The sequence below is a fragment of the Poecilia latipinna genome, unplaced genomic scaffold (assembly GCF_001443285.1).
Source record: "Poecilia latipinna isolate Pla-1442-1.1 unplaced genomic scaffold, P_latipinna-1.0 Scaffold566, whole genome shotgun sequence".
NCBI lineage: Eukaryota > Metazoa > Chordata > Actinopteri > Cyprinodontiformes > Poeciliidae > Poecilia > Poecilia latipinna.
In genome coordinates this window covers 101,806-129,724 of record NW_015113182.1, presented here as the reverse complement: position 1 = coordinate 129,724, position 27,919 = coordinate 101,806, and the positions used below count along the sequence as shown (strand labels likewise).

Below are 27,919 nucleotides of genomic sequence, written 5' to 3'. Positions count from 1 at the left end.
GGTGGTGTGGTGGGTGTGGCGGGCTGGGGGGGGGGGGTGGGGTCCTGGAGGGGTGGGGGGGGGGGGGGGGGGGGGGGGGGGAGTCCCACACTGCTTTCATGTTCAGTTTAAGTTTTATGCAAAAAAGAAAAAAAAAATCTCTAAATAATATTGTGGAACAATAATTCTATCAATAATAAAGTATTTCTGAAACAACAACTGCTGCAGTTAGGCAGCCCTCCAATAAGACGCAGAGAGAATTAAATAGCTATAGAAAATGGATGAAGAAAGATGGACCTGCTCAGTTGTGGTCTGGTTGTCACTAAACTTTGTATCCTGAAATTGTGGAAATCCAACTTGCCTCCTCAGTGAGGCTCACAAAGTTTTATGTGAGCATAAAACTCACACATGGTGTACTATTTTGTTTTTTTGTTGCTTTAATGTTTTCCTATTTCTTTCATTATTATACTTTTCTTGAAGCTGTCGTGATTTACAAACATTGCAGTCTTCAATATAGTCACAGCTGCACTTTTAGTATTTATTATTGTACTTCTTCTATTTTTGCTGGTTTTTTCTTTCATGATTCATCATGTGGTAGTCTCTTTTGTCCTTGTGTAACATGCATGTTAAAATTCAAAATATATAAAGATAAAGCTGAGAAACGGATTAATAAAAAAGAAGGACTTCCTTGAGCGCAGGTGTTTTACTGTGTGATGTTTTTGGAGTGGAATTAATTAGCTGTGAACTTTTTCTTTTCACATGTTTTCACAGCTAGTTTCACATCTGCAAAGTGTTTCCAGGATTATTTATTTTCTTTTTTGTTACAAATTTATGATGGGGATAGGTTTAAAAAGTTGCATCACATGAAATTACATTTATTAAGATCTGTTTTTATGGAAAAAAAAGTCCAATATTTGTATGATTTGGGCTTTAATTCATCTAGAGAGAAACTTTTTTTTTTACTAAATAACTGACTAGTCTTCTGGATTAAAAAAAAAAACTCCAGCATTTTCATCTTCAGTTACTTAAAACTAGATAAGAGAGTCAGAAGAACAGAAAAAGTAAAAATGGCCGACTGCCTCCCCAGGTGCCTGCCTCTTCTCATATCTCAGAGTATATTTCCTACTTCATCTCCTTCTTTCTCTTTCTTTCTGTCTGTGGAAATAAATCAACAGTTACATAAACTGCCTTCAAGTTAACTTTCCACCAGTGTTACAAGAGACTCTCTGTAGCACCAAACGGGATGTTTGAGAAAAATCGTTCATATGGCTCAGCTCAGCTTGTGTGTGTGAGTGTGTGTGTGTTTGGCCAGCCTCTTTAAACCGATGCAGCCATAAATGCATCACTCAGATATCAACGTTGGTGTGTGGGCTCCTCTTCTGGAACATCGGGAGGCAAAGGTGCTGACTTTTTCCATGACATAACAACCTTAAATCAATCGAGAACTAATGCGGAACACACACACAACACACACACACACACACACACACACACACACACACACAAGGCGACTCCCCAGGCCAAAGAGATAGCTTTTGCACTCATAATGACAGATGAGAAACATATGTATATATATATATATATGCATATGTAAAAAGCCAGAGTCAACAATGCTCGCCCATCTGCTACCACACACACACACGCGCACACACACACACATATATACACACACAGACCCGCACACACATAGTGAGGTGATGGGGTTGATCTCTGTGCAAAGTTCAGGTCCTAATAACTTTAGAGCAGATTAAAAAAGGCAACAGCACAGAAAACAGTTAAACAAATAACAATGAGTTATTACGTAACTCAGTTGTCTGCTAAAGCATTTTATTTACTTTCAATCCCGGGTGGTGCAGCAAAGTAGAGGTAGCTTTTTAAACCCTTTACTTTCTGATTTTTTTTTATTATTTATTTATTTTTTACTTTTAAGGCTGTTTGTGGAGTAATTATTTTTTTAATTACTGTTACAACCATAATTGAACAGATAAATCTTTTATCATATTTTATAATATATATATATATATATTTTATAATATATAAATACAAAATATTTTTTTGTATTTTTAAATACAATCAAAAATGTTTTAGTCTTATGGGATAGATTTAGGTTCTGAAATTCAAAATCTACTCAATATTTTTATATGCGTACTTGTTGCATCTAGACTTTTGTACACTTTTAAGTCTGTTCTGGTGTAAGAGGAAACGGTGTTTAAGACATATTGATAGAAATCATGTGGATGAATTCAGGCAGATTAGATCATTAGAAACTCTCAAGTTCAACAATCTGATGATTCACCCTGACTAGGTGATGACAAAGCTGCAAAGGGTCAGTACACCTCTGGACGAAATTCAAATCGGATACCTCACCATTTTACTCTTCTGCTTTGAAATGATTTATGAGCCTTGTCTACACCTGTATATCCTGCAGCTGACCGGTGACACAACCCACAGGTCATCACCACATCACTCCCTTGCCCCGTGAAGTTGGCTTCCACTAACATGAGTCAGCTGATGCGAGCCTGTGAAGGGAATGTATCAGACCGATCAACGTCTGGTGTAGAGCCAAGATATCAGTCAAACTTAGTTCTTCACCAGCTGCGCTTCCACAAAGATTTTCATGGCCTTTTTAACTCCATGGTGCATTGAGTCAAACCAGACACAAAGTTATCCATACTAAAATAAATTCAGGTGGAATCACTAAGCTTCACCTCTTCTCTAGTTTTGTGTTTCTTTTGGTGCACTGCAGCTTGCTTCTTCCTTTTTCTTTTTAACCTCTGTCAAGCTCTCTTACAAAGTGTTGAGGGTGATAAAAATGATTTTGCTTTGATGCATCTGACAAACACAATTCACAAAAGTTTTATCATTACAGAAACTTGTAAGTAATTTTCTTCTGTTTTTTTTCCTTTCATTTTATGTATTCCTGCAAAGTGGCAGTGTGAAAATGTATGCTAGAATCACTGCAGTACATCCTGCTTGAGATAAACTAGTTACCGCTGCACACCAAGAAGACAACTGCAGAAGAAAATCAAATAGTAAGTAAGTTGAACTGTTTCAGTTTCACATCCGGCATTAAATTCTGAATTTTTAATGATGCTATTCAAAACTATGCTGGTGACCTTAGGATACCGCCCAGCCCTAATGATCTTAGAACTGTGAACATTCTGCCTACATTGTGATCCTGCATCTTGCACCATTCATGGAGTGTTTGTTCCACAACATAAGCGTCTTGTAAAATCTACAGTGGCTTGTCATTTTGAGACGTTTCAGATCCTTAAAGTAAATTTAATATCAGACAAAACAACAAAATGTAGGTTTCATTCTTTAAAGTAAAATTCTATCAAAACAAACATGGTCCAGTCTGAAAATTTTAGCTGTTTGAAAATAATTATGAATGATAAAGTTTGATTTACCACATTTTGTTTGGAGCAGCCACAACTTGAATCAAGATGTCTTTAGAACAGAAGTAGGCTGAAAGATCTCAAAGCACATCTTAAAGTTTTTTACATGAATTAGAAATAAATACAAACAAAACATATATTTAAATGACCAATATTTGGGAAAATATTGATCAAAATAAGACTGTGGGCAGACATAAAGAAAAATGCCATAAAACTAACACACCGATTTCAGGAAAAAAAAAAAAAAAACATGTTCACACTCAAGCATGATGCTGCAGAGGGCTTTCCTCCTTAAAAATAAAACCTGAAGGAGAACTCCCAGCTATCAGACTGTGACCCTCAGCTCTCACACACTCGGGTTATGCAGTAAGACAATGATCTGAGGCACACCAGTAAGTGTACCTCTGAATAGCTTAAAAAAGGAAACAACCCAAAAACTAATAAAAGTTTTAGAGCAGCCTAGTCAAAGTCTTGACAGGCATGAGATTTAGATACTGTGGTGTGAAAAACTTTAAGATGTGGCAGAATCAAAACCGTTGTGTTTAGAATAGTGGGCCAGCGTTCTCCCAGAGTGAGATTCATTGGCTGTTATCTCCCAGCGTGGATGGCAGATGTTGTTGCCAAAGTTTGGAGCAACCGGTTATTGTCAGGTTTGTTAAACCTTTTTCCCCACAGGGCAGCATTACTTTAACATGGCTTTTTTCCCCCTCTATAAATGGAATTAACATTTCAAAACTGCTGTTTGCTTTCATACAGGTTGTCTTTGACTAAAATCAAAATTTGTTTGATGAGCTGATGCATTTTATTTATATTATTTTACGTGTTACATAAAAGAAAAACAAAACAAAAAAAACCTCAAGAAATCTTGAAATCTTTACCTTTTTCATTACTGCACTTTCTCATCTACAAAGCCTTGACAGTGCATTTCAAACTTTAGCCTGAAAGAATTTTACGAAGTACTGATTGGCTCTATTAATTGTATTTCTTTGCAAAACACCAAAAATTAAACCTTTCCCCTAAAGCTGAAAGCATTTATTTAACTCAACGTTTTTTTTGCTGTTTGTTTTTTTGCCAGACCGTTATCTAATCTGGTACGTTTCACTGACAAATGCGCCATGTAGGGTATTATGTCACCATGACATTTCTCTTAAATCTAAGCCATAAATCCTGATGTAATCAACAAATGCTAATTTTTTGTCCTTATCTTCTCAACAGCAGTGGACATTTAATTAGATGGGCTGGCAGATATCTGCGGCTTTAAGACTTCAGATTGTGTCACAGAGAGCTGTTACATGCCATTGGCAGGTCTCCACATCATTAAGTAAGAGGAGGGAGGCTCTGCTGAGCAGCAGAGGAGCAGCTGAGGAGCTGAAGAGAAGCAGTGACAGAGAAGGTGGAAAAAACACACCAGAAATGATTTATTCTACAGATTATCGGACCCCTTCGGTCTATTTGAGCCAAATATAAGAAAAAGCTTGACCTACCGATTTTGATATTGGGCCGATACCATTTTTTTGTGTGAAAATTTGCTAGAAATAGTGACAAAGTCACTCATTTTCAGACCTTTTAGTAGGTAAATGCTATCGGTGGATAACATTGGTTTCTTGTGTAAGGATCAACCGCTCTCTAACCTCCCAAAACAAACAAAATCAGTACCAATTTATCAGTGCAGCTCTAATTTATACTTTATTTGAAAGCATACATGCTAAGGCCAATAAGGGAGTCTCACACTATGATGATACTATAACATGATTACACCAAATCAAGGTATGTAGGTTAAAGTTCCATCCATCCATCCATCCATCCATCCATCCATCCATCCATCCATCCATCCATCCATCCATCCATCCATCCATCCATCCATCCATCCATCCATCCATCCATCCATCCATCCATCCATCCATCCATCCATCCGGTTGCCAGTCCATTGCAAATCAAATAGTAAGTATTGTTGTTTATATATAAACAATATATAAACTGCAAAACTAACTGTAAAACAATGTAGAACAAAAATGCAACATATTCCCAACTGGAGATAAAATAACATAATATTATGTAAAATAATAAAAGGTCTCGACTGAAAACAAAACTTTTGTCAATTCTGAGTGATTAAAATCAAGATCTGGGTCACTTTTATTGAAATGAATATGGCCAAGTTTAATAATTTCATGAAAAGCAGATCAAGGAGCAGTAAAGCCTGCTGGGTAGATGTGGTCCCAGCAGAAAATAAAAAAATTACAAAAAATGGATGCTCTGTGTTGTAGCCAACACTTTATATTTTAGATTTTAATTTGTCTGTGATAATTTTACCCTGAAAAAAAAAAAAGAATAAAAAAAATAGGAAGTCTCCATTTGCATTAACGAGGGGTAATTTGTATTGTGTTGAATTGGAGTCATGGGCCGCACAAAATCAGTCCGGGTTGCTCTGTGCAGTCTGAAAACAACTACATGAGGCTGACTGTGGCGGGTACTAGTTTAGCCTTTGAATCATGATGTTGTATATATTTGTGATCAGAAATATTTTTAAACAGTAGCATTTGTCATTCCTTTCAGATAGCCGACTAGTGCAGCAACATGTGGGGTAGAGGCGCTGTAGAATTAATTTCTGCTTCATACAGCTGGATGATTCTATAAGTAGGCCTGTCGAAATAAGCAATAAATCAATTAATGGCATGATAAATTAAAGCTTGAACATTTTCACCTACATTATTTAGCGGTTTTCGCTTTTCTCTCTCTTCCTACTAAAAATTGGATGATAAAAGTCTTCAGTCTGGTGCTTTGGTCTAAGCTATTTCCTTTTTTGAAGGATCATTTTGTCCACAGAGATTTTATATTTAGTTGTTGTTTCTGTTTTGTTTATTTATTTGGGTATTTAAAATGTCTTCCGGTTCTAGTGTTAAATGTTCATTAGAATTTAAAGCTCATTAATCTTTGAGAATGTGTTCTTGCATTACAATGTTATTATATTACTTGGAAAAAAAAAAACAATATTATTGTTTACTGCAAAAACCTTTGGGACAAAATGTATTGTCCAGTCAAATTTGCTACCATGACAGGCCTATCTCCTGACTCCATGACTTTCTCTGTTATCCCAGTAAAAAGAGGAGACTAAACCATATGAGGGAGTTTTGAAACCTTGGTGTTATTTGATACCGGCTATGATAACCGGGGCGAAGAAACAAGAAAATTCCCTCAAATATTTCTGTAATAAAAAATTTTCCCGACATATTTGTTGGGGAAAAAAAAATCTCATAAGTGTGTGAGATTGCAAGGAAGCCAAATGTATGTGTGTTTTTGAGGCGGCTGAGGCTTTCCCACCTCATTGCAGGGGGCAGGTGGCAGCTGCTCTGCGCCCCCCACCCCCCTCGCCCCCATTCCGACTCTCTGGCAGTCAGCGCCAGCAGCTCCCAGCCTACACTGTTGCCTCTAACATTAGCAACGCTCGGGGAGGAGAAGCCATGTGGCGCTACACATCACGACACCCGCACAGTCCTCCTAATGTTCACTCTCTCCTTCCTCCTCTCCTCTGTGATGCACTCACTTCCTGTTGGGGGTTTGAAAACAGATGTAGCTATGTTTGTTGATGTGAAGGAACGCTGACGGAAGGGTGGGGGTCTCCTTTAAGCCGCCCCCCCACACACACATCACATAGCGTTTTTTGCTATCACTCAAATGTCAGGTTTAGCTATGAACGTGGAGGGCTGACTGAAAAAAACAAAAGGAGTTTCACAATTCACAACTTCCCTTCTACACAAGTATGCAACTGACACAACCAGTGAACCCCTTCTTTACCCAGGCAGACCCTGGCTACTAACGCACACATAATCCAACACTCAGAGACAAAATGTAGGTCCTTACCTCACTTTGTAGCCGACCAAAAGCTGTTCAGCAGCCCATCACACAGAAATTTCACTAAAGACTAAGTTTGCGGCAACAGCAGCAGGAGGAACAGAAGAAGCAACAGGAGAGAACAGCGGACAGCGCTGGAGAAAACAATGAAAGAGAGGAGGAGGGAGGGGGACAGCACACCCGAAGTGGGGGAGGCGAGAAGGAGCGACTGACTGGGCGACTGAAGCAGAGCTAACGGTAACTGACAGACTCCCGGACTGAGCTGGAGGTTTATTCAAAGCCCGCAAACTAACTTGTTTCTCAGCCTGCCTCCCCGGTCTGACGTCAGCGCCGTCACATGACCGCGCTCTAGTATGTGGATGTGTGTGTGTATGTGTGTTGGGAGGGTGTTTTAAAGTAGATGTGAGAGAGAGAGAAAGAGAGAGAGAGAGAGAGAGAGAGGGAAAAGACAGAAAAGCAGAAGCCCGTGTTGCTGTAGCAACAGGGCACACTGCACCTCAATGATTTCAACAGGTAATCGGAGATACGAGGACAGATCTTCAGAGGGACGTTCACTTCGACGGACAAAGTGAAACGGTGGACGTTGTTTAAGCTTCCCATCGTTTGCTGAGCTCCAACACAAGATCAGTAACTAAACTGGAAAATGTTGAGCTCAATGGCATTTATTGAACACAATCAGATGTGAAAATGTGTCTGCAGGATTTACCTGAGCTAACCCAGCGCTCTGCGTTGCTTTGGTCTGTCTGGGGCTTTTGTTCCTTTGTGAGACTGGTCATGTTTTACCCCCACTGCACATACCTCAGAGACCCTCCACGTCCCCTCCTACACCCACCGAAGCAGTGAGCACCAACAGTTTTCGTCTGCTTCCATTCATTTCAGCAGCATCTGTCGGCCTGTTGAATGGGACAAAGTGGGGCCCAGGTTCGGCAGTGGGTGGGGCGGGGGAGTTAGGACTAGCCTGGAGAAAGCAACCACCCCCCCACCGGTGGAGTGGGGTGAGTAAGAGTATGCCGGAGTGGGCGAATCAGGGAGAAGATGCAGAGTAGTGGTAGAAATTGACAGAGAGAGGATCAGTCATTTAATAATGTCTGCAGCTACAATAAAAATGATTAGAAAGATCCCGCTGACGAGCCAATCAGACGCAAGGAAGACAGCAGTAGGCACAAAGCAGAGAGGGATGATGACAGAAAGTGAAATGATGCTCAGGTATTTTTAAACTAACGTTTGTCTCTTCTGAAATCACAACGTCTCCACCATTTTCCTTATCTTTATTTGCCATTTGCACACATACTGCGTCTGTAAAATGTCTACATTCATACAACATGTCTTGATGCTCAACTCAGATTTTTTTTTAGCTGAAATCCATTTTTTTCTTTTGCATGGCCGTTCACACTATTAATTAAACATGACTGAACCAGACTTCTATGTGAACGGTTTATGGCCCCAAAGCGATCTGCATGCACAGAAGAAGAACGTAGACATCTCACAGCAGTGCATTGTTTACGCAAGTAATAATAGATCGATCCAAACATTATTCAGTAATTGGAGCTGACAATATTGACACAAGATCATAGCAAGATGAAGGAAGCTAATAAAAAACGAAATCACACCTAGTAGGAGAGATCTTTTGTGGAGCACCGGCTGCAGCTTCTGTATAGAAGTCTGGGTAACACCTTATTTGAAGGTTTAAACTTTACCTTTAATAACATAAAGTTACCTAATTTTTAAAGTGCAATCAGTAATTATTTTATAACAAATTTATATCAGTAATGATTTCTTGGTTAATGTCAAGTTGTCATAACAAAGACATTTTGAATAATGTCAACTTTGTATTAAAAGTGTCATAATTTACTGAATGACGCTTTATGACAACAGTCATAAATATTCATGAAGACTTATTGATGTTTATGACAGGTGTTTATGACAGTGTCATGTCAGTCTTATTCAACCCCCTTCAAATAAAGTGTTACCGAAGTCTGTTAGGATGCGAATTCGTAGCGAAGAGAGGTGATGTGCTTCACTGACACAGACTTCTTTCATAACTTCAGAAATTTAAATTTCAGCCAATGTTTACATCCAGATTTACAGTGTCTGGCTTCTTCTGGTGCAGAAATCTGATGAATGCCTCACGTCAATGACAAACGTTCATAGCATGAACTGCTATGAAATGTGTCTTAGCAGTTCAGACTGCAAACGCTTTGGGCACTATTGGATGCGTATCCAATTTTCTTTGGGCTAAAAGATTGAAATTTGGCCTGTTCAGGAAAAGTCAGATAAAGATTGCATTCGCTGTGTGAACGAAGCGAATGCGATCAGTCAGTGATCCAACTTTGACCACTGAAAAAAAATAAATAAAAAATAATAAAAACAGGGCAAAGTTTAAATTTTAATGCTTAAAAAGATGTAAGATGGAAGCTCAAAGGAAACAAAATAGTAATACATAGGAATTTTTTAAAAAACCCACAGGCAAATAAAAATATAGGTGTGGACTTCAATTGTAGTTATGGTCCATGGCTAAATATGTTTTCGTGATTCAGAGGCTGACATATAGAGCTGAAACCCGATTCGCTAATATTTAATGAAATCCAAGCATATCTTTGCGATACTGATACTACATATAATATATTGTGATATCTTTGCAATATATTGGTTTAGGTCTACTAGAGACTTCTCTAAATAAAATAATTACAGCACAATCACAGCATGAAGGCTAAAACAATACAGAATTCCTGACTGTATTGTCAGGAATACAGTCAGGAAGTTCTTCTTAAAATTCTTTAAGAGGAACTTAAATTGGTTCAAATCATCATTGACTGGTGAAAGTTATACAAAACCCAGAGATCAGATATCTGACATAAATTGGTGCAACACTGGTAAAACTAAATATATAGAGTCTATTGAAGAGTTACATGACACACAGTCATTCCTTTCTTTATTTCATTTATTTGTTTAACCTATTTTGTTAATGGAGAGGGAGTGGTGGATAACTAAAGCTCGTAGACTGGAGAAAAATGGCAAACATAAATGTTGAAGCAAACCACAGAGATTACATAAAAAGGACTTCCATGGAGTTGTGCGTGTGTGTGTGCGCGTGTGTTGTAGCGTTTGCAAGTGTGCTAGGATGTAGGGTGGGTAGCAGGCACAAGAAGGAATTCCTTCCTCAAAACACTCAGGAAGTAGCAGCAAGGGCGGAAGTGAAAACAACTTTCCTTCCAAGGCAAAATCCATTGGAAGTTCTTCCTCTGGATGCTAAGAAAAACAACCGATGCACAATGGCTGAGTGTTTGAAACCTAAATAACTCCACTTCTGATTGCAGTGTTACTAAAATCAGATGAAGGAATGATTAAAGGATGGATTAAAAATAACCAATGAAGCCAAATCAAATAGTAACAAGGAATGCAGCCTTTGCTGCATGAGTTGCAAGACTCTATCGGTCACACTTGATTGATGCTGGGAAGTCAGATTGAAATTTAAAAAAGCAACATTTGTAGTAGAAAGCTGGGATTATATTCCCTACATCTGGATTTCAGGGATTAGGATGCAACAAATCATAAACTGGATAATCAACTATCAGGGACGAAAAGGCAACAACAGGGCAACAGGGTCTGAGCGGCAGAATAATCAAGTGACACACACACCCAGTCCTGTTTTCGTATCTTGTGGGGACTTTCCATTGACTTCCATTCATTTTCTACAACCTAGCTCCAACAATAACCTTCACATGCCTTACCCTAACCAAAAGTCAATTCACATCTTAGGCCTAAACCTAACCCCTAACCCAAAAACAACAATTCCCCTTATGGGGACCAAGAAAATGTCTCCACAAGGAGCAGTGGTCCCCACAACAGAAATAGATCCCCACAGGGATATAAGAACATGGTTCTCACACACACGCACACATATACGTATGCTCGAGTTACATTCGATCTGTCCTTCTGTTGTGAAAGTATTGTTGAACCTCTCTGCAGCCACCAGAGGTCTATGGCGTCTGCTCTCATCTTTCATTCTACTTAACCCAGTCCTGTTCTCTGCTTAGCATCGGCAGACCTCTGTCCTCTCCACAGAAGGGAAACCTTCAGGTCCGTGCTTGCTTTGCACATAAGTAACCTGACATAAACTCAATTAGGCCTTAATCCAAATAAATCGCTGCCATGTAAACAGCTTTTCTGATTAAGTAAGTCTAAGGAAGCTTAAATTCCAAGTAAACAATTATCGAATGTGCCAATCGTGGTCACTTCCTAGACATGCAACCATGTCTGCTGGTTTATTAGTATTTTGTGGGGTACTGCTGCATTACTGCCATGCCCTAAACACAAGAGAAGCTGGGGAAACATAGACTCTAACAAGACTGTCTATTGTGGCAAGTTGACAGGAACAGGAAGGAAATATCCAACACAGAGCTCTTACAAAGACCGTAATAGGAATATTGTTTTACTCATAATAAATTACATACTTATTCCCAGGGATGTTATTTATTTTGTTTGTTTAGTTTTATCCTAACTAGTTCCTTGGTGTATGGCATATAATTTAATTTCAGTTAGCAGATTTTGAGCTAATTCATACCAAGATCCTTTTAAGTGGAAAACAAGAAGAGGTTACAAAAGATAAAATTGACACAATTTGAGCAACACAGTTATGGAAGTGCTGTAGTTTGTGCTCAAACTACAGCACTGTACCCAGCTGTGTCTCAGATATTGAAGCATATCTGGGGATCAAGATATGCTGCAATTTCTTAGTCCCCAAGATATTGGGGACCAATGTCACATGTTGGTCATGTGACAGTGATGCAGCAAGGGATAGTGGGGAATTTAACTGAAACAAAGAAGCAGTGGTGAAGCCAGCAGGGCGGTCACATTATTGTCAAAAGGATAACAACTAATATATAATATATACAATATAGGTAAGTATTGGTTTTCAGCCATAACAGTAATATTTATATTGGATATTGATATAGTAGGTGCTTCCCTACTTAAAAATGAAAGTGATACTGACTAAATAATCATCCCACCAGTAAGGGGCACTTATGGAGCACTGAATTTTCTAAAATACAACAAAAAAAAATAAAGCGAGGCAGTAATGTGGTGGTGAGAGCAAAAAGTGCCTATTCCTGATGCAACAACATGAATGTGAAAATCTTGATCACATACTTCAAAGTTGCGACAGTTTCACAAAATCTTCGTAATTTCTTTACATTTAGTCCGAAATATGTCATATTTCAATATTCCAGCATCGAATATGGCACAGTGTGACAGCATGCTTTACTCAACCGAAACTTAACATCTTAACCACAATTTTTACTCAACAAAACTTAGCCTGAAGCCATCATGTCTCGTAACATTACAGTGTCTGAAGAACCTCAAACACTGAAGAGTCGCCCAACATTAAGAGCAGGGAAGTCAAACCTCAGGCTTCGAGGGCCGGAGTCCTGCAACATTTTAGATGTGTCTTTGGTTTAACACACCTGAATCAAACAGTTGAATTACCACCTCAGCATGCAGTCAAGTTCTCCAGAGTCCTGCTGAGGACCTGATTATTTGACTCGTGTGTTTTGAAGCAGAGAGACATCTAAAAGTTGTAGGCAACTGTCTGTTGAAGACTGGAGTTTGGACCCTGTGATTAAAAGGAACTGGTGGATCAACTCCAGAGTATTTCTGTCATCGCACACAAGTACAATTTGCAAAAGAAAAAGCAAAGAGGAGCCTGGTGTTTCACAATAAATGTGTAGCGCTTTCCTGTGGATGCCAGTTATATACTCAGAAACCATCTCAAACTTGGCTGGTAGCCTGGGGACTTCATTCAGCTCCCACATACCATATGGCTGCAAATATATCACAGCTTAATGCCAAAAGGAATCTGTGTGACTGCACTCAGCTTTATCCTACAGCAGCTGGAGTCAACGGCACAAACAGCAGGCTGAACTCAGCTGATCTCAGAGCTTTCATCAGTGGAAGTGGTTAAATTCACAAATCACTGGGATGAGTAGACAAATCTCCTCCTGGTGTGTTATGTAACAGCAGCGCAAGGGGTGGGCGAGCTGATGCACCTCTCTGAACAGGCTAATCCAACACACCGCTCTGGTGCCAACACCAGTGACGACAGCATCTTGGAGCTCTACGGTATTGTGTAATGTTATAGCTAGTTTAACAACACATGGATTTCTAACTTTAAAAACAGTACACTAAAAGAAACAAATGCAGTAGGTTGACAGAAGTTCAGGGGAAGAACATACATGGTATTTCCTTTCAAGAAAATCATAAATAAACGGCATTAGCAAGGATGAAAAAAAGCAGCATCAAAGCATTTGGCACAAAATATTTCTGTTATATCCCTGGAAACAAAAATTGCTGCTGAGCTGCTCCTGGCCATTCATAGATCTGAAGTGCATAAGGTGATACGTTGCAGACGTAACTTTGAAAAATATAAATGCCGCTGCAGGACAACAAATTAGCATCGACTTATCTCGTAACTGCAAAGAAAGTCCAACTGTATTTATTATTAGAAAAGGTAGAAACCAGTTGAAAACATTGTCTTTATGTAACTGTAGTCAGAAGGTTTGACATAACGTGTTGCTTTCTTGATGTGTTTGCAGCATTTACAGATAATCGTCCCTCTGTGGTTATTTTCAATTTCAACATGAAATGTTCTATGTTGTCTTCCAGCATGGTAAGCGACATACTAACCATGTGTTAAATATTACAAAAATTGGGGATGTTCACAATCAGCAGAAATGTCAAAACTCGCCCCCTACTGGCAGGAACTGTGCCATCATCTCCAAAAAACCAGCAAGTGTCTGATGCTGCTGTCCATTTTATTATATTGTTTGATATGATGGCCTTTCTGATTAATAAGTCCAGTACCTGTGAACTTGAATCACTTTTCCTTTCTGTGGATGTTCTACTGTTCAGTCCATTAAAACAATGACCACTGTTTCTCTTGACTGAATCTTTAATGTTCCTTCTCTGGAAGTTTCTCTTAGCTAAATAATTAAAACAGATTTGGTTTCTGTTATTACTCAGTAGAGTCACATTTCTTTTGTTTTTGTTTTTATAAAGTCATATTTAAGAAACGAAAACTATTCAGTATAGAATGATGCACTTTGACTTTTATATTCAGCTTGTCTTACTTCAAGCTGGCCCTGAAGCTAAAAAAAAAGGAGTGCTTTTTTTTTTTTTTTTTTTTTACAAAGACAGTAGAGGTTTTATGAATTTCAAACTGTGCTTAAAATGATTTTCATTTAGCAAATTACTATTCAGTCCAAGTTAGTTAAAGTATTTTTTCATTTTCAACTTGCAATGAAAAAGAACCTGTAAACTAGCCCTTTAACTTAGCATTCCTAGGAAGCTACAAAGTAGATGTAACTTTAGCTAGCTAGCTAGCATTGCTAGTGGCTCACAGTTTATGCAAGGTTGTGGACACTTGTGCTATCAAGTTAACTACATTTTCTGCATCCTTCTTAATAGAATCTCGGGCGTTCATGAGCCGGTATTGAGCGGTAAATCCCCGCCTAATCTTGACTCAGCACTCACTCATTTTTCATGGAAGATAACTATAAATTATTGATGGAAAAGTTACCCATTCACTGATTTGTTTTTTTTTTTTGTTTTTTTTTGTTTTTTTTTTGTGGAGCATATGTAAAATTTCAACAGAAAATACAGGCTGGGAAGTTGAGACACATAAGTTCCATTTTACTTTACAACCTACTAGATGGTGTTTGTAAAGCAGCCAGTCAAGGAGCACCATTTAGTTTTCTTGGCACTGACTGACTGTTCTCCCTGATAGCATAGATAAGACCATGGATGTTAGCTTCTGCGGTAGTGCCAAGATGGTTTCCACTATGTGTATTAATATATTTTAGGGTATATTTGGTGTTTAAACTGTTAAAATAGGTAATTATAAGTATTATACAGGGGGATCATCAATTATTCACAAATCAAACTATTTGCAGGTAGTTTTGATCTCTCCTTGTTGTGATCCACTGTATACAGCATGTCACATTAATGTGGTTTGTCACCGTCTTAAGTTTTAGAAATGGAAAAATCTAAAATTTTAACAGCTGTGCGCTTTGTTGGAGGATCCTTCAATGCACAATTCAACTCATTCTTCCTTCAAAATAAAGAGTTTGAAACAGAAGTTCAACATAGTGTCAAACTTTAAGTGTTCACCTTCATACCTGGAGCTCAAGACAACATCCTATAACCTGAACAAACTATATGACATGATGACAGCAACCAGATAGCACTCCACCGGACAGATTTCACTTTGATGAAAAATAGTGTGGCATTTTAATTAGTCACGGACTCATGTCATGAAATCTTACAAGCCAGAATTAGATCAAAGTTTGACCTGAATGGAGTTCAGTGAAGGTTTTCAGCTTCGGACAAACTGAACAGTGTCACTAATCTCCTGACAGCCACGTTCAGTAATTCTATTACATGAGGATGAGTCAGCCTTTGATGTGAATCCAGAGTTGGGAGAAGAATATTATTTACCTAACATTTGAATGTATCCCGTTAATAGTTAACAAGGTAGATGGTGAAGAAACAGGAAATTGGAGGAAAGAAAAAATAATGAGAAAAAACAGGTTTGTTACACAAGCTGCAAACTGTCATAAGAGTTATTCAACAACATTACAGCCCACTCCGTCCCCAGTGATTCAGTAACTATAAACAGAAGGCAAAAGACAAGACTGATGACCAGTCTGTCTCTTCCCATTTTCTTTTTCTTTTTCCTTTTGACAGATGGCCGGCTGGATGCAGCGAGAGGATTAACCAGAGCCCACAGTCTCAGTCTCCGTCTTATCAGAGAGCAGCAGGTTGAGAATCAGGAGCAAAGGGAGATACATCATCGCCTCGCCTATGAGTCACCCTGCGGTCCCCTCCTCTGTCTTACCCATGCACTTCTAAGCAAAGAATATGGACAAATATAGCGCCGGCAACACACATGCAAACACACTCCTACACCTGCATCAATAACGGTCAGACAGAAATAGAGTCATTGTCCCTGCGTGTTAGAGACTACGTCCAGGGGTGGTGAGGAAGGACAGATGTTGCTGCAGTTTAGCTGATACTTTTACTGTCTTAGAGTTAGGACGTTTCAATTTGGAAAAGATGTCAGTGTAGCATATGTATGTTAAAGATTATGTAAGAAATGTGTCAAAAACGATTAGATTATAAAATAAACTAAGATGACAGTCTTCACATCAGCCCTGTTCAGTCTGCTTTAATCAAACTCCAGTCTGTTTCTGTAGAAAGCCCAGTTCGCTCGGGGAGGTGTGAATGCTTAATCGAACTCTGATGTGGACCAAAAGAACCTCGGTCTCTGTTCGGATGAAGTGAACTCTGGTTAGGGTTCAATGCGAAGGGGACCAGAGACTGCTCCAAAAGCAGGAAGCAGACCACAGCAAGGGGCAATCTGGGTAAGTATAGCCTAAGCAAAGGCCTGAGTCTAGTAATGGTGGGAGAAATAGATTCTGGTCTTTTACCAGAGACAAAATAGGAAATCCTACAACCGCTAAAATCTGACTGCACTCCATTTATGTTCACATTTTCTGGAGAAAATGCACACTTCTTCAGATGTTTTTTCTGGTTTTCTTCAGTGGTACTTGGTGCAGCACCACGATAGGCTATAGCGGGAACAGGTTGCTTAAAGGGTTTGGTTCATTTCATGCAGTGCAGTGTGAAAGTGAACCTCGCCAGCTGAAAATGGAACAAATGTTGCAATTTTGGCCCCCAATCAAACTGAGTCTACCAAACTATCATGTATGAAAATGCCACTGCACCACCACAATCATAATAAGATTTAAATACCAGCTCTTTGAATAATCTTTTTGAAAAACCAACAAATCTCTAGAGAGACTCAGTTCTCAGTGTGTAACACCTGATTTACACCTGATCTACCTTTTTTCACTCAGTGAGCTGTGACTCAGAAAGCAGTTTGGTTCCCTCAACACCTCGTTAAAGTCAGGGGTTAAAAGTCTATAAGTTTACATTACACTACGTTGCAAGAATCATGCACTGATGTGTTGTGCCAGTGGTGCGCTGAATTCACAATGAGGTTCTCAGCTTTGTAGCATTTCAACACAGCGACTACAAAGTTTTAAACAGTGTGTAGCAGACACTGCTTTAATACAGAACAGAGGAAACACCCAAAGTAACATCCATCCATTTTCTATACACCCTTGTCCCTAGTGGGGTCAGGAGGGGTGCTGGTGCCTATCTCCAGCTAACAATCGGGGTGAGGTCACCCTGGACAGGTCGCCAGGCAACACAGAGACAGACAGGACACACAACCATGCACACACAGGGAGAATTTAGAGAGACCAATTAACCTGACAGTCATGTTTTTGGACTGTAGGAGGAAGCTGGAGTACCCAGAGAGAGCCCATGAATGCACAGGGAGAACATGCAAACTCCATGTAGAAAGACCCCAGGCTGGGAATTGAACCCATGACCTGCTTGCTGCAAGGCAACAGCTCTACAAACTGCGCCACTGTGCAGCCCAGGATAGTTTATCATTATTATTATTATTATTATTAATAATAATAAATAGCTCTCATTGTCATGTTTGTTATCACAAAATATCATGATCAAACTTTGAGCCCATTCAAATTTAAATTCAAATTAAAAAATACTTTATCGATCCCAAAGGGAAATTAAATGTTGTAACTCATATCAATACAGGTTCTTCAAAGAGCTATTCTTCAAAGCCCACCCCTAATTACAAGTATTAGAAAGTATGTAATCAACCCGCTCCATCTGCAAATAAACACAAAGAGCTAACAGCTAACATCTCACATATTTAGGTACAAGTGTTGTCTACAAAAAAGACAACACTTAAAAATCATAAATTCCTTTAAATGACCAGAAATGGGGATGTGAAAACTGATTTGCACTGATTCAAACAGGTGAGTGAATGATGTGCATCATCTCTGAAGCAGTCATGACTAGATTCAGTTTTCACTTAAAATCTTCATCCAATCTGGCCAGAGACTTCACAGACAACCTGGGTGACTTCATGTGTGAGTGTCAGTATGGCCTTTTTACATGCAGCGGACAAGCAGCAGCTGTGAGCTGCTCCCAGTGTGTGGAGCTACGGCTACGAGAACATATGGGCATCAAAGAGCAAAGGATGTTCTAGCCATCTATCTCTTTTAATGTTTGTAATATAAACAGACACATACACAGAGACATATTTGTTTCTGACTTATGAGTGCATGTGTGTGTGCGTGTGTACGTGTGTGTGACTGTGTGTAACAGTTTATGTTTGGAGAGATCTGGGAGCCTGGGAACTCAAATCACACTGGGCTTCCTCTGGCTCAAAGCAGCATCATGGGAAACAACAATGCCCAAGGTCAACAGGACAGTTACACTGCAGACCATTCAACAGCCATAGAGCCCATTACACACCTTTAGCAAATTCACACTTATCTGTAGGTTTAAACTTTATTTGTGACACAAAATGACACAATAAAAAAAGATAATCGTCTGATTATCTATAAATATGATCAGGGCATTATAATTGCAAATTATCTGTCTCAAGGCTACATTAAATTATGTCTTACAATTTAGTATGCCTTTTTCTGGCCGGATGATTATTTGTGATGCACAACTTTCTCTGTGCATCGCACAGAGAAAGCATTGATTAATGCTAAGTGTTATTACCACCTATGGAGGAAGACAGCAAGGGACAAGAAAAAGTTCCACCAAGAAAGTGACAAAAAGTGTCAAAAGTGTGGCATCACTTTAAACTAAAGAGAAAAGACAGCACAACTCAGTGCATACACTACAAAATGGAACTGACGTTTCACAAGAACACGTCTTCGATGATGCAGGAAACATTCACTACATGCATTAAGCTCGTTCGTGGCTGCTAACAGATGTCGTTTTTGTTTCTTTTGCAAAAAAAACTTTTATCTGTGACTGTTAATACAGAATCTGGCAGATTATGCATGTTCACAGAAATACTTTTTGGCAAGCACAGCATGCTGTTCAAGAAGAGCAATGACAGATAAAACTTTTTTTAAACATAAAAGTTATACTTCAAACTTGAGGCTGAAAGACAACTGTAATATAAAAGGAAGAGTTTACTAAGGCCTCTATTGAGGTTTGATTTTTAATTTTAATTTGATTTCAAATCTGTTTTTACAATTCAAGAAAAAAGTTTTTCATGCTTCAAACTTGAGACTAAAAGTGAAGTTTCAAGCTTTTTGCATTTTAAGAAGTAAACTGTTTTCTTACTAAACAAAGGAACTGATTTTTTTTTTTTTTTTTTTTAGCTTTTTTTTTTTCAGGAATTTTTGTTTTACCAGCTTAACAAGCTACTACAGAACAGAACAATTTTTAAAAATGCAATTACTGGATTAATCGTCAGAATAATAAATGGGTTACGCGATTATAAAAATAATTGTTTACAACAACCCTACTAAAGAATAGCTTAAGAGACATAGGATTTTGACAGATGTTGAACTCAGGATTTAGTGTTGGCGTTTATATTACATCAGTTGTTTTTATTTAAGTCAGTAGGGTCAGCAGAAAGACACAAACCCAGTCAGTGCATCAGCTTTTCACCATAATGCTCGCTTCAAATACAGAAACTGAATCGGGTCATCACTCTAAAATTGTATAACAGTACTGATATCCTTCTTATTGACCCTGAGCCTTGTATCCCGTTTACATCTGGCACCAACATCTGTCCTGGGTGAGCTGACTGCAGCAAGACAAATTATTATATCTGGACTGTGGAAGCAGCTGTACTACTGGAGAGGATATGTAAAGTCCATGCAGAAAGACCCCAAGCCCAGATTCAAACTCAGGACCTTCTAACAACAATCAGGATCAGGATCTGATAAGCAGAATAATTGTAGTGTTACTCTATTGCTGTTCAAGTTTTTTTTTTTTTTATCTTATTCAGCAGTGAATAAGAAAATAATTGTTGAGAGTAAGAGAAATGACAGAGATATATTAGTTTGGTGTACAAACCTGTCTTCTCCTGGGCTTACAGCAGGACCACTACCTTTCCCACCTCACACTTAGACATGAGGGAAAACAGAACACAACCAAGAAGTTAAACAAGTTTAAAAGTTTAAAAATCATGCTAATGATTAGTTCAGTGGGACTGGAAAAAAAAAAAAAAAAAAAAAAAGCTCATCAAAGTATCCGCCGTACTAAACGTGGCAGCAGTGTTTTGGGTACCGAATTGAAAAACGAAGAGTGAAATAGAAAGGAAAGGTTGATAGAAACAACAAAATTTGGTTTATGCTCATTTAAGCAAAGATTTTTGTCTTTGCTGAAAAGGAGATGACGCATCAGATAATCACCTGATCATTTTTAATTATTCTTAGTTGCACTTTCCTTAGAATCTGAATATGCTCTTTGTAGTAACTGCAGTATTATTTTTTGCCCTTACTGTACTGGGTACAGTAATTCTTGTTTTTTAGACAAATCTCATAAAAATCTTGTCTTGTCTTGATTTCTGAGTTTCCTCTGTCGTTTCATGCCTAACAGGATAACTGGTTCCACTGTAGGATGCCTTCAATCTGTAACTGAAGCATCCTCCCATAAGAGGAATGCATCAGGGAACAGTAATAGAACATCCCTCTCTTATGTTTCTGCCAACTGAGGAACAAAACAGCTCTTGAATGTTTTGTCCTTTTTACCTCTCCTGGTTCTCTTACATAACCCAACTCTTTAGACCCAGCACAGCTTGCTAACAGCAAACTCTGCAGGGACATTGACAATCCACCTTGTGTGAATTACACACGCTTTGCCATAACACTGCCAAAGAAGAAAAAATTGTGTGTAGGTTTCCTTTTTTTTTCAAACATGGCTATACCTGTCACAATAAATCAATTAATTATATTCTAAATTAAAACTAGTACAACTTTCATTTGCATTATTTCTCGTTGTAACTCATTAATTTAAGAGCTTTTTCTATCTTTTCACCAAAAACTGGTTGGTAAAAGTCTTCAGTGCGGTGACTTAAGCAGCCCTTTGTTTGAAGGACAATTTTGTCATTTTACTTGTTCTTGTTATTTATTTTTAACATTTATAATGTCTTCCAGTTTCAGTGTTAAATGTTCATTAGAATTTAAAGTTTATTAATATTTGAGAATGTGTTCTTGCATTATTATACCATTATATTACATTACTTGAAAGTGGTCTTTAAAAAACAATGTTATCGTTTGTCACAATAACTTCTGGGATAATTTATCATCCAGCAAAATTTGTTACCGTGACAGGCGTATGACACATGACACATGATCAAGAGACAATGCATGGAGATAGCGTCACAAGAACTAAAAGTCTAAGAATCTCATTTTTTTTTTTTTTTGTTTTGTCAAATGCAGTTTACCAATCACAAAACTGTGTTTTGTGGCATTTGTAACCAGTGTAGTAAATGTTGTGGTCAACATTCTGGGCAGCGGTGGTAGGAGTTTGTATCCACATCAAAAGGACCTGGGTGAGATGGCTCGGGCATCTGATCAGGAATCCTTCTGGGCATCTTTCTTTGGAGGTTTTGGAGGCAGACCCAGAACTTAACAGTATCAATATCTAACTTTTATACCAAGCACCCAAAATACTGCCACGCAAGCATCTTGCTTACTAGATTAGGTCAGCTGGTATAATATGCAGTATTAAGTCAGTTCAGTCAGTACAACAAGAGAACTTTAGAGCTTTTTCCTTTGCTATTTCAAAATAGGAGTGTCTAACATTGATAATGGAATCAATGTATCAGGGTATCTTGCTTAAAGTACTTTCTACTCTGATTATGAAAGACATCTCACAAGCTCTTGTTGTGTCCACTGTAATGAATGACAAACCAAAAAACAATATTAGGTCTTAAACCTTAGTTTATTCAATTCAATTCAAAAATACTTTATTGATCCCAAAGGGAAATTAAATGTTGTTGTAACTCATTAATTGAAAGTCTTCAGAGAGTTATTGTAGACGGTGATGGCTGTTGTCATGAAAGATCTCTTGTAGCGGTCTGTATTACAGTGAATCTTCCAAACACTACTAAAAATGCTGAATTTCAAATACATTGCTGACAGAAAAAAAAGGTTTGTTGCTAGTTATTGGCAGAGGAAGACAGTATGGTCTTTTGGGACTAGTTAAAGCCCTTGTCCCTCTCCTTATTATGCTGAACATAAATAAAACAATACACATTTCTGATACTGTGAAAATATTAAGAAACCATACAAGAATGTATAGTCACTACAAAGAAGTCTCACAAGTATTTCAATAGACATTTCAAAGGCTCAGTTATTGCTTTGAGGTGTGTAGAGCTGTGTCAACAAAGCCCAATTAGCTTAAAAGCATCAATACTGATATAGCACAAGGTGATTTTAAAATGGAAGTTCATTTTGATAAAATGGGCAACCCTTATTTGAGAGAATCTGTATTCCTAGCCATGTTTTTATGAGATATTGTGGGTTACATTCCCTACCTTGCACCACGCAGAGAGAAAAAACCAGCAAGAGTGTAAAATAAAACACATGACAGTAATGGCTGCTTTAATCCACTGATGCTTTAAAAACCAGACTGTTCCTCTGGTTTTGTAAGAGCTGGTTTAGGTAAACAGGTCTTTTATAGTCCCATGAGTGAAAACAGAACATCTTCAGATAAAAGCAGAATGTAGACACCAAAGACTGTCCCAAGTGTGACCATATTTCACACACCATTTGCGACTAAAGCAAACATTAATGCTCTAGGAGTTGGCCCGTCTAACGACCATACATGGAATGCAACTTTTGGCTCAATAACAAAATTACTCAGAGAAAAAAGGGAAAAGCAGGACACAGCAACTAAAATTAGATCTAAAAATCCATTATGGAAGCCAGCGTTGTTTTCCAGACTTTGGTCTTAATGCCATTACATCATCTCAAAGCCATTTAAGTAAGCCAAAAAAAACAAAACAGCTATCTACAGTGGCCATTTCACCACTTAGTAATTTACTGTATTTAATTTTTTTTTGGTAGAAATTACAGTGTGTTGTTTTTCGGTTTCTAAAAGCCACTAAAGAAGTGGTGTGATCCCCTGTGGAGACATATGGCTTCAGTCTGAGCACAGCGGTGAGAGCAAAGACATAAAGGAAATAAATGCACTGAGACACTGACAAGCAAAGAGTTTGGAGAGCTCGTGTTGTCTTTGAACAAAATGTCACACCAGGGAAACCACAGCCTTTTACTGGCACCATGGCAACATGTTTGGTGCGTATTGGGGGTAAAGCAAAAGCTGCGGAATCAGGTGTGAAAGCTGAAACACAAGATCATTTGCACAGAGAACGAGCAAACGTTAAAAAGCTCTTCCAGCTTGTGCAAGTGTTTGCATTCATGCATTATATGAGGCATCGTTAGCTACGTCGCCTGAGCAGGAAGACCGAGTAATGACCGGGATTGAAATGGAAGAGGGACTGTATAACTGCTGAAATGAGGAAGATAACATTAAACATAAAAGAAACAGCAGCACTGCAGATTAAACTAGTTGATGTTGATTGTGCTCCTCTTTTCATGGTATTTTCTCTTGAACTTTGTCACTTTCTTTTCCTGCTTATTTCTGTAGCATGAAAGTCATGGATCATTTAGGGATGCTGTGTGGAAAAATGACACCAGACATGAAAATTAGGCATATGACTGGTACATTTTATGAAAATGAAGAACAAATTGCTGACCACTAAGCAAATCCCTTCTGCCAGCCTATGCAGCTGTCACACAGGGGAGATTCTTCCCTAAGGGACATTGTTTCAGACACATTCTTCACGCCGCTGTGTCAAAGGACCTAACTCACACATCAAATCCCTCAACCATTCCCTAACGATGTTTTGAACAAAGTCTGGCCGGTGCAAAGTGAGCCCTGCCGCCATCAGTTAAGTGACCTGTCTGTTTTACTAAATATCAAACTCAACATCAGCTTTGGTGGGCACATTAGAATAAGCCGTCACTGCTCTTCTGAAGCGATGACGTAAGTCTGGTTGCTATATAGTAATGGTGAGTGGGATGGATCCCTTTTCAAAAGCTCGTGTAAAAAAACACATCCTTGGATGCATCTTAAAACGGTGTTAAAAACAACATAATGCACTGAGAGGCGAACAGAGAAAGATGTAACAATGTCTTTATAATCTCCTTGGACACCGGCCCAGGCAGAGTGGGTGTCTGGACGACACGCGCTTGCTTGTTCATTCGCTCATCTGCTCCAGAAAACTGGGCTGAGGCCGCAATGTGTTGCCTTCTATGTTCGCTGTGGTTACCTCCCACATGTAGCCCCTCCACCCACCCACCCCCCGTCATTCTCTTTTGCTCCCTCACTCGTGGCTGTTGTGGTTTGGATCCTACTCATTGCAGTCCCTCTAACAAAACTGTCATTTCAAAAATGTCACATCCTTTGCTGCATGCTGAACTTTTTCTGGTTTTGGTTGCCATTAAATAGCCATTAAATTCTAGGTTTTTTTGGAAGGAGTTTCTGTGACACAAGGTAGTGTGTAATGGAAAAGGATACATGTTTTCAATTTTGCTATATACAAATAAAAATGTTGTATAGAAATGTATGTCAAAAACATAAAAAGGTGTTGTGTCCCCTTGAGTAAGTACTGGGTTTTACCCAGTGTATTATAAGCCTGGTGGGCCACCAGGCTTTACTTGCTCCCCCACCAGGCTAAGTCGTGTTTTTTCTAAGATTTTTTTATACACCAGTAACAGTGACAGCAAAGACAAGTTGAAGAAGAAGTAGTACAGAGTATGGTATTCAGTTGTTGGACAAGATGTTTGAAGCTTGGTTCCCCTTTTTCCAGTAAAACGTATAAGTAAGCAGTTTTCTTTTTTTGTGCAATTATTGTGATTCTGGTGATTTCTGCATCATGTTTTCTTTGATGGACAAACAGAATCAAAATGGGTGGTTGTCATAGTTACAGTTGACCAATTTTTATAAGTTTGTCAGATTTAAGCAAACGCACCGGTTCAAATGTAAATTGTCACCTTCTTAATGTGACGTATTACCTGATGAAATCGGCTGTCAACCTAGAAATCAAGAGGCGATTTTTTTTGTGTCATGTTTATGATTTTGAATTGTATAGATAACTGGTTGCACAAACCGTAAGTCATCATCACATCACTCCCTCGACTTGCAAAGCTAGCGTAAGCTTGGTTTATGCTTGCTGCATATCGGATAAATTAAACCACAGACTAAAAAATTCTAAATAATACAATTTGTGAGGAGTCACTCACACTATATTCTCCTGAATGTAGCTCCAGTTGTCACAAAACCATGTACAACAAGTACTTTTGTGGGTTATTTTTACAGTATAAGTAGTAGCTTTTAACTGTTTAACTAAGTGTAACTAAGTAAACGGTACTGAACATTTTAGTGAAAAAAACATGGATGGAAATATATAATGTGGAGCTCATGATGTTTGACACCGACAGTCGAATTCTGCATTTTGATCTAATGTTACGGAAGAATGGTAAGGCTGACAGAGACAGACATATACATGCTGACTTGAGTTATTAAAGCCAGCTGGTGAGTACAGCTGACATTTTGAAAAGCCAGTGAGCAATGTTGTTTTTCAAGCATCCAGACAGATGGGTGCAGTAAAAGATGAAGTGCTAAATCAAAGATGATTTCTCGAAGTAAATATGATGAAAAAGCCCTCAGAGTGTAACTGTAAACTCTTCAGACCTAAACCATATGGATCTAAAGAAGAGTCACATTTGTGCCGCCTACGCACAGCAGAGTGATTAGGAAACGATAAGTCTGCGGTCCAAAGAAAAAAAAAAAATTGTTGAAATTGCGGGTGCCAACGCTATTACAATGTACAGTGCCGCATCATAAAGACAAACACATGTTCTCCATAAATGTCTTCAAGTTCTCTCCAGTTTATATCAAAAAGTATGTCAAGGTTGATTAATGTTTCAGCAAGTTCTCGACTACCTTAAACACTTTCTACAATGAAAAAAACAGATTGGAGAAGAACTCTACCAGAGTCCGAACCAGTTACAGTGGGAAGGATTGTATTGAAAAATCAGAAAATCCTACACAATGCAGCCTTTGAACTCCAATCTGTCGTCATGTTTAAAGTCATCTATGATCTAACGTATGACAGATTGACAGTGGATTGCCATGACTTTTCACAGGTCGGAGAATGGCGTGAGACCAATCACAAAGCCAAAAGTCAGCTAGCAGTCATCTGCAATCTGAAAGTGTATTTTCACACACATTACTTCACACAGGCCAGCCAGTCATAATATAATCATAAATTTCATATGAGCTTTTCAGTAAAAAAAAAAAAAAAAAAAAAAAAGATTTTTCCTTTCATTTGCATACAGTGAAGCCTGATAAAAACCCCTTCACTTTTCCTGCATAAGTGTGACATTAGCTGCATGTCCACTGACCATTATTTGATATGCACCAGTTCCACAATATGATGCTACGGTAGCGCTTTATTTGAAGGGGGTGAATTCATGAAAATGAATAAGCCTTCATGAATATTTATGACTGTTGTCATAAAGCGTCATTTGGTAAATTATGACACTTTTAATACAAAGTTGACATTATTCAAAATGTTGTTGTTATGACAACTTGACATGAACCAAGAAATCATTACCGATATCAATTTGTTCTAAAAGTATTACTGATTGCACTTTAAAAATTAGGTATCTTTATGTTATTAAAGGTAAAGTTTAAACAGTAATGATTTATTGGTTAATGAGAAGATGCTTATATGTTTATGACAGATGCTATGTCATGTTTATGAAAGTGTCATGACAGTCTTATTCACCCCCCTTCATATAAAGTGTTACCGATGCTACTTCATAGTTGTAAGGATGTTCCTTCAAATGTAATGATGGTCATTTAGGACTGTAGACAAACTTTTTGCACCGGTTGCACTGGTGCACCAAAGTTTTTTTCTCAAGTGGACCCACATTTTCAACCTTGTAATTTTTAAATCACTGTCCAATAAGGCAACATAGACTAATACAATATTTCATTAACAGCCCAGTAAACATAAAGTTATTTAACTGAAGCAGAACACAGGTAACTTAGTGAGCAAGTGTTTAAAGTACTTAAACAAGTTGAAATTTACACTTAAAAAACATCTTCACATAAAATGAATAAAATGAAAAGAAAGTCTAAATTATAAGTGCAAATGTCAAGTCATTATTTTAAGAAGAATTATTTTGGACGTGAACTTAGCAAAGGGAATGTTAAATTTTATGATCTGGTCTGATGACCTGCTTGCTGCTGGCTGCCGATGAAAGGCGACGGAGAGAGGGGACACTTGAGCGGTGTATTAATCACGACATGTTCTTTAGCATCTTCTGATCTCAAATGGGGGCCGGGGCTATTTCAGACTAAACCAAGAGAAGCCTGATTTAACATCAGAAAGTATTAAATACAAAGGTGTGTCTTTTTATAGAGTACATGTAAGCTTCTGTTTTCAAGTGTATCTGCATCATGCAACACCTTAACCAAATGTTGTGTATGTTTTTATCTCTGTACAGCTTTCATGATCAACTCTTCCTCAACCTTCTTTTAGTTTCAATGTGGTCACTGTAACACCTTGACTGTTTTTGCAAACCACCGTGCTTCACAGCTGGGAGGATGTGTTCATACTATATCGTTCTCTCAAGCTCAACATTTCCACTTTGGCTGTCCAAAAGTTTTATTTTATATTTTTTTTTATCTGATGCAACATGACAGTC

At 38.3% G+C, this 27,919-nt stretch overlaps 1 protein-coding gene across 6 annotated transcripts in view; it reads right to left on the bottom strand.

The window, feature by feature from the left end:
* Window positions 1–27,919, bottom strand: part of ncalda (neurocalcin delta a) — a 72,471-nt gene that overhangs the window by 36,972 nt on the left and 7,580 nt on the right. The window contains exon 1 of one of the 6 annotated variants that reach the window (XM_015041722.1): window positions 20,205–20,265. The exons of 2 other annotated variants lie outside the window; for them this stretch is intronic. The gene's annotated coding sequence lies outside the window, so the exon portion shown is untranslated. Of the gene's footprint in view, window positions 1–7,235; window positions 7,541–20,204; window positions 20,266–27,919 lie in introns of those variants that run through there. 3 more of the 6 variants (XM_015041726.1, XM_015041725.1, XM_015041721.1) reach the window with 3 other exon arrangements.